General features: G+C 39.1%; 1 pseudogene; it reads right to left on the bottom strand.

The window, feature by feature from the left end:
- Nucleotides 1-1,621: 1,621 nt before the first annotated feature.
- Nucleotides 1,622-8,152, bottom strand: part of LOC112076575 (DNA (cytosine-5)-methyltransferase 3A-like) — a 40,981-nt pseudogene continuing 34,450 nt past the window's right edge.

The raw sequence follows: 8,152 nt of genomic DNA, 5'->3' as shown, positions 1-8,152 counted from the left end.
AATCCAAGCTGATTGTTACAATGTTCCCACCAGACTGTTCCCACAACCTAATGAAACATTCTGGTAACCATTAAAGAACAGACTAAACACCAGGTGAATGTTTTTGACACTGTAAAAGAAAAGTTGTAGAATGAGCCACACAAGTGGACAGTTCTGGTGTTCTGGAACATATATTTTGTGATGTTCCCACCAGACTGTTCCCACAACCTAAAGAAACATTCTGGGAACCTTTTAAAGAACACAATACATATGTTATAGGAATGTTCTAGCAACATCATGCAAATGTTTTATACAAACATACACACTTTTGAGGAATGTTCTATTGTGGTTGTTAAATGTTACATGACATATCCTTGGAATGTTCTCTAAAAAACACATTTGATGAATAAATATATGATATCATCCTAATGTTACATAAAACCCGAACTAGAACTTAATGGTAATCTGAGCTAACGTTCTGGGAATGTTCACGGTTTGCTGGGGAGGAAGGTATATGTACCACAATACACGATCAGTGTGCCAGACATTATCTCTAGGCTAAAACATGAATCCTTTATTCATTACAGGTTCAAGTACAAAGTTAAAAAGCCTTTAGTTATTCTGCTTTAGTTATTCTGCTTTAGTTATTCTGCATACAAGAGTACATAATATTGCCTTTGACTCTCTACCACAACTAAATACAGCCATTGGAAAGACAACCTTATTCTAACTATAGATTTGATATATTCTAGATTTGTCATATTTTTTATTTTAGCACCTTTTGAAACATCCTCTTCAAAACACATTTCATTCCAGCCGTGAGAGGAGCGTGTCTCTGTGCTCGGTCTCCACCCTGTCACAACTCTCAACGGGTGATACCCTCGTTGACTTATCACCTGTCAATCAAATAACCACCAGTAAATCACATCAAACAACAAATAAACATCCCACCCCCAAGCCCCTCCCCCTACAGTACAACAGACCACTCACTATACTGACAGATAGTAATTGATGGTAACCCAGAGTAACCATATTACCGTAAGCGAGCACCTTATGACATAACGCCCCACTGCACCATGGGAGACAGCTGTGTTTGCGCTTGACGGAGCACAGGGTTGGAAACAGCTCATCACAACTGTGTGTGTGTGTGTGTGTGTGTGTGTGTGTGTGTGTGTGTGTGTGTGTGTGTGTGTGTGTGTGTGTGTGTGTGTGTGTGTAGCACCATAGATGTGATTAACAGTACAGGAGGGAGATGTAGAGGAGATTAACCACCACTGAGTGTTGAAGCACCTTGTCAACTAGCACCATGGAATCTGAGGTGTGTGTGTGTGTGTGTAACAGAGAGACTGGAAGAGAGACAGTCCATGTTGTCGGAGTATTGTTTTGTGGCTGGATAACAGGTTTAGTTTGTGATTGGTTAGCACCGGGGTGGGGGTGTTCCCTGGTTTGTGATAGGTAAACACCGGGGTTGGGGCGTATCCTGGCTTGTGATTGGTTAACACCGAGGTGGGGCTGGAACCTTTCTGGTTGGGCATCGGCCTGTGGGTCATGGGGCTCCAGGCTGAGAACTCTTTCAGTTGAGGTGTGTGTGTGGTGTGTGGTGTTTGTAGGTGGGTGGTGTGGGGTGTGTGTGTGTTGTGTGTGTGTGTGTGTGTGTGTGTGTGTGTGTGTGTGTGTGTGTGTGTGTGTGTGTGTGTGTGTGTGTTTGTATTAGTTGCAGGCGAAGTACTCTTTGAGCGGGGCAAAGAGTGTCGTATGAACTGAACGCTCCAGGACCGCCCAACAGACGCTGTCTGGAGAGACGACTCATGTGTTGGACACATCTGTGTAGTGAGACCGGAACCCAAAAAACCGCAGAGGTAAGAGGTCAGAGGTTACAAAAGACAAAATATAAATGAATAGAAACAGTATAACTACAGTAGAGACAGTATAACTAGAGTAGAGACAGTATAACTAAGTAGAGACAGTATAAACTACAGTAGAGACAGTATAACTGTATTAGAGACAGTAGAACTACAATAGAGACAGTATAACTACAGTAGAGACAGTATAACTGTATTAGAGACAGTAGAACTACAGTAGAGACAGTATAACTACAGTAGAGACATATAACTGTATTAAAGATAGTATAACTACAGTATAGACAGTATAACTACAGTAGAGACAGTATAACTGTATTAGAGATAGTAGAACTATAGTATAGACAGTATAACTGTATTAGAGATAGTAAAGCTACAGTAGAGACAGTATACCTGTATTAGAGATAGTAGAACTACAGTAGAGACAGTATAAACTTATTAGAGATAGTAGAACTACAGTAGAGACATTATAACTGTATTAGAGATAGTAGAACTACAGTAAGACATTATAACGTATTAGAGATATTAGAACTACAGTAGAACAGTATAACTGTATTAGAGAATTAGTATAAACAGTAGAGGAACAGTATAACTAGAGTAGAGACAGTAGAACTAGAATAGAGACAGTAGAACTAGAATAGAATAGTAGAACTAGATAGGAACAGTAGAACTACATAGAGACAGTAGAACTAGAGTAGAGTGCAGTAGAACTAGTATTAGAGACAGTAGAACTAGAGTAGAGACAGTAGAACTACAAGTTAGACAGTAGAACTATAGTAGAGGCAGTAGAACTAGAATAGAGACAGCAGAACTAGAGTAGACAGATAGAAACTACAGTAGAGACAAAGTAGACAATATAAGTAGAGACAGTATAACTATATTAGAGACAGTAGAACTATATTAGAGACAGATAGAACTAGAATAGAGACAGTAGAACAGAATAGAGATAGTAGAACTACAGTAGAGACAGTAGAACTAGATTGAGACAGTATAATCTAAGTAAGAGACAGTAGAGACGTAAACTAGATTAGAGACAGTAGAACTAGAAAAAATATAAAAGAATTAAATAAAAAATCAAAAAAACAATTAAAAAAAAAAAAATTAAAAAAAAATTAAAAAAAATAAAAAATTAAAAATTAAACATAAAAAAAATAAAGAAATAAGCAGGAATTGAAAATAAAAAAAAAAAAAGAAAAAAAAAAAAAGAAAACAAATTAGGGAGGACGGGGGACCCAAACCGGGGCGGGCGGATGTGAAAATAAAATAAGAAAAAAAAATTTAAAAATAGAAAAAAAGAAAAAAAATCAGAAAAAAAAGATTTTAAAAAAAAAAAAATTAAAAATATAAAAAAAGTAGAATAAAAAAAAGAATAATTACGATGGACAAGTGAGGGCCCGTGAAAAATTTATTAAGCAATAGAAAAAAAAATAAAACAAAATTAGCGCAAAGAATAAAAATAAAAGAAAAAATTTTAAAAAAAATAAAAAAAAAAAAAAAAAGATAAAAAATATAAAAAAAAAAAAATAAAATTAGAAAAAAATTTGAAAAAAAGAATATAGATTTAATTAAAAAAAGATTAAAAAAAAGATAAAAAAAAAATTAAAAAAAATAAAAAAAGAAATAAAAAAAAAAAAAATAAAAAAAATGAAAAAAAAACAAAAAATATTAAAAAGAAATTAAAAAAAAAAAAAAAAATAATTAAAGAAAAAAGAATCAAAAAAAAAAAAAAAAAAAAAAAAAAGAAATAAAATATAAAAAATAAAAAAAATAAAAAAGAAATAATTAAAGAAAAAAAAAAAAAAAAAAAATAAAATAAAAATTACGTGGGAGCAAAAAAATAAAAAAAAAAAAATAAAGAAAAAAAAAAAAGAAGAAAAAAAAAGAAAAAGAAAAAAAATTACTGAGACAGTAGAACTAGATTAGAGACAGTAGAACTAGTAACGTAGACAGTATAACTAGAGTAAGACAGTATAACTAGAGTAGAGACAGTTAACTAGAGTAGAGACAGTAGAAACTAGAAAGTAGAGACAGTAGAACTAGAGTAGAGACAGTAGAACTATATTAGAGACAGTAGAACTAGAGTAGAGACAGTAAGAACTACAGTAGAGAGTAGCAGTAGAACTACAGTAGAGACAGTTAGAACTAGAGTAGACAGTTATAACTACAGTAGAGACCAGTATAACTAGAGTAGAGACAGTATAACTAGAGTAGAGACAGTAGAACTGTGAGAGTAACTTTAGAGACAGTAGTAACTAGAGTAGAGAACAGTAGACTAGAGTAGAGGCACGTATAACTATATTAAGAGAACAGTAGAACTAGAGTAGAGACAGTAGAACTACAGTAGAGACAGTAGAACTAGAGTAGAGACAGTAGAACTATATTAGAGACAGTATAACTATATTAGAGACAGTATAACTAGAGTAGAGACAGTAGAACTAGAATAGAGACAGTATAACTAGAATAGAGACAGTAGAACTAGAGTAGAGACAGTAGAACTAGAGTAGAGACATTATAACTACAGTAGAGATAGTAGAACTACAGTAGAGACAGTAGAACTAGATTAGAGACAGTCTAACTAGAGTAGAGACAGTAGAACTAGATTAGAGACAGAACTAGAGTAGAGACAGTATAACTACAGTAGAGACAGTAGAACTAGAGTAGAGACAGTATAACTAGAGTAGAGACAGTAGAACTAGAGTAGAGACAGTAGACCTTGGCTATGCGCATGTTGATCTTAGGCTTGTGTGGGGCTGCTCGGCAATCTTAGGCTTGTGTTGGCATTGCTTCCAGAGACAGTTTGGAACTCGGTAGTGAGTGTTGCAACCAAGGACAGACGATTTTTACGCGCTACGTGCTTCAGCACTCGACGGTCTGGTTCTGTGAACTTGTGTGGCCTACCACTTTGCGGCTGAGCCTACACATAAAAAATAACAGCACTTACAGTTGACCAGGGCAGCTCTAGCAGGGCAGACATTTGATGAACTGGCTTGCTGGAAAGGTGGCATCCCATGATGGGACCATGTTGAAAGTCATTGAGCTCTTTAGTAAGGCCATTCTACTGACAATGCTTGTCTAAGGAGATTGCAAGACTGTGTGCTCAATTTTATATACGTGAGCAACGGGTGTATAAAAAAAAGCAGAATCTGCTAATTTGAAATAGTTCACATACTTGTGTGTGTATATACAGTATATAAACTCAGCAAAAAAAGCGTCCTCTCACTGTCAACTGCGTTTATTTTCAGCAAACTTAACATGTGTAAATATTTGTATAAAAATAATAAGATTCAACAACTGAGACATAAACTGAACAAGTTCCACAGACATGTGACTAACAGAAATGGAATAATGTGTCCCTGAACAAAGGGTGGGTCAAAATCAAGAGTAACAGTCAGTATCTGGTGTGGCCACCAGCTGCATTAAGTACTGCAGTGCATCTCCTCCTCATGGATTGCAACAGATGTGCCAGTTCTTGCTGTGAGATGTTAGACTCTTCCACCAAGGCACCTGCAAGTTCCCAGACATTTCTGGGGGGAATGGCCCTAGCCCTCACCCTCCGATCCAACAGGTCCCAGATGTGCTCAATGGGATTGAGATCCGGGCTCATCGCTGGCCATGGCAGAACACTGGCATTCCTGTCTTGCAGGAAATCACGCACAGAACGAGCAGTATGGCTGCTGGCATTGTCATGATGGAGGGTCATGTCAGGATGAGACTGCAGGAAGGGTACCACATGAGGGAGGAGGATGTCTTCCCTGTAACGCACAGCATTAAGATTGCCTGCAATGACAACAAGCTCAGTCCGATGATACTGTGACACACCGCCCCAGACCATGACGGACCCTCCACCTCCAAATCGATCCCGCTCCAGAGTACAGGCCTCGGTGTAACGCTCATTCCTTTGACGATAAACGCGAATCCGACCATCCCCCCTTGTGAGACAAAACCGCGACTCGTCAGTGAAGAGCACTTTTTGCCAGTCCTGTCTGGTCCAGCGACGGTGGGTTTGTGTCCGTTGTTGCCAGTGATGTCTGGTGAGGAACTGCCTTACAACAAGCCTACAACCCTCAGTTCAGCCTCTCTCAGCCTATTGCGGACAGTCTGTGCACTGATGGAGGGATTGTGTGTTCCGGTGTAACTCGGGCAGTTGTTGTTGCCATCCTGTACCTGTCCCGCAGGTGTGATGTTCATATGTACCGATCCTGTGCAGGTGTTGTTACACGTGGTCTGCCACTGCGAGGACGATCAGCTGTCCATCCTGTCTTCCTGTAGCGCTGTCTTAGGCATCTCACAGTACGGACATTGCAATTTATTGCCCTGGCCACATCTGCAGTCCTCATGCCTTCTTGCAGCATGCCTTAGGCATGTCCACGCAGATGAGCAGGATCCCTGGGATCTTTCTTTTGGTGTTTTTCAGAGTCAGTAGAAAGGCCTCTTTAGTGACCAAGTTTTCATAACTGTGACCTTAATTGCCTACCGTCTGTAAGCTGTTAGCGTCTTAACGACCGTTCCACAGGTGCATGTTCATTAATCGTTATGGTTCATTGAACAAGCATGGGAAACAGTGTTTAATCCCTTTACAATGAAGATCTGTGAAGTTATTTGGATTTTTACGAATTATCTTTGAAAGACAGGGTCCTGAAAAAGGGACGTTTCTTTTTTTGCTGATTTATATACAGTGGGGAGAACAAGTATTTGATACACTCCGATTTTGCAGGTTTTCCTACTTACAAAGCATGTAGAGTCTTGATATTTTTATCATAGGTACACTTCAACTGTGAGAGACGGAATCTAAAACAAAAATCCAGAAAATCACATTGTATTATTTTTAAGTAATTAATTTGCATTTTATTGCATGACTTAAGTATTTGATCACCTACCAACCAGTAAGAATTCCGGCTCTCACAGACCTGTTAGTTTTTCTTTAGAAGCCCTCCTGTTCTCCACTCATTACCTGTATTAACTGCACCTGTTTGAACTCGTTACCTGTATAAAAGACACCTGTCCACACACTCAATCAAACAGACTCCAACCTCTCCACAATGGCCAAGACCAGAGAGCTGTGTAAGGACATCAGGGATAAAATTGTAGACCTGCACACAGCTGGGATGGGCTACAGGACAATAGGCAAGCAGCTTGGTGAGAAGGCAACAACTGTTAGCGCAATTATTAGAAAATGGAAGAAGTTCAAGATGACGGTCAATCACCCTCGGTCGGGGCTCCATGCAAGATCTCACCTCGTGGGGCATCAATGATCATGAGAAAGGTGAGGGATCAGCCAGAACTACACGGCAGGACCTGGTCAATGACCTGAAGAGAGCTGGGACCACAGTCTCAAAGAAAACCATTAGTAAAACACTACGCCGTCATGGATTAAAATCCTGCAGCGCACACAAGGTCCCTTTGATCAAGCCAGCGCATGTCCAGGCCCGTCTGAAGTTTGCCAATGACCATCTGGATGATCCAGAGAGGGAATGGGAGAAGGTCATGTGTCTCTGATGAGACAAAAATAGAGCTTTTTGGTCTAAACTCCACTCGCTGTGTTTGGAGGAAGAAGAAGGATGAGTACAACCCCAAGAACACCATCCCAACCGTGAAGCATGGAGGTGGAAACATCATTCTTTGGGGATACTTTTCTGCAAAGGGGACAGGACGACTGCACCGTATTGAGGGAGGATGGATGGGGCCATGTATCGCAAGATCTTGGCCAACAACCTCCTTCCCTCAATAAGAGCATTGAAGATGGGTCGTGGCTGGGTCTTCCAGCATGACAACGACCCAAAACACACAGCCAGGGCAACTAAGGAGTGGCTCTGTAAGAAGCATCTCAAGGTCCTGGAGTGGCCTAGCCAGTCTCCAGACCTGAACCCAATAGAAATCTTGGAGGGAGCTGAAAGTCCGTATTGCCCAGCGACAGCCCCGAAACCTGAAGGACCTGGAGAAGGTCTGTATGGAGGAGTGGGCCAAAATCCCTGCTGCAGTGTGTGCAAACCTGGTCAAGAACTACAGGAAATGTATGATCTCTGTAATTGCAAACAAAGGTTTCTGTACCAAATATTAAGTTCTGCTTTTCTGATGTATCAAATACTTATGTCATGCAATAAAATGCAAATTAATTACTTAAAAATTACAATGTGATTTTCTGGATTTTTGATAAAAATTACAGACCTCTACATGCTTTGTAAGTAGGAAAACCTGCAAAATCGGCAGTGTATCAAATACTTGTTCTCCCCACTGTATATAATATAGTATATACACTACCGTTCAAAAGTTTGGGGTCACTTAGAAATGTCCACATTTATTGTCCATACAATACA

This window comes from Salvelinus sp. IW2-2015, unplaced genomic scaffold (genome assembly GCF_002910315.2).
Source record: "Salvelinus sp. IW2-2015 unplaced genomic scaffold, ASM291031v2 Un_scaffold3851, whole genome shotgun sequence".
In the NCBI taxonomy this organism is placed as follows: domain Eukaryota; kingdom Metazoa; phylum Chordata; class Actinopteri; order Salmoniformes; family Salmonidae; genus Salvelinus; species Salvelinus sp. IW2-2015.
This window is presented reverse-complemented; position numbering and strand designations above follow the sequence as displayed.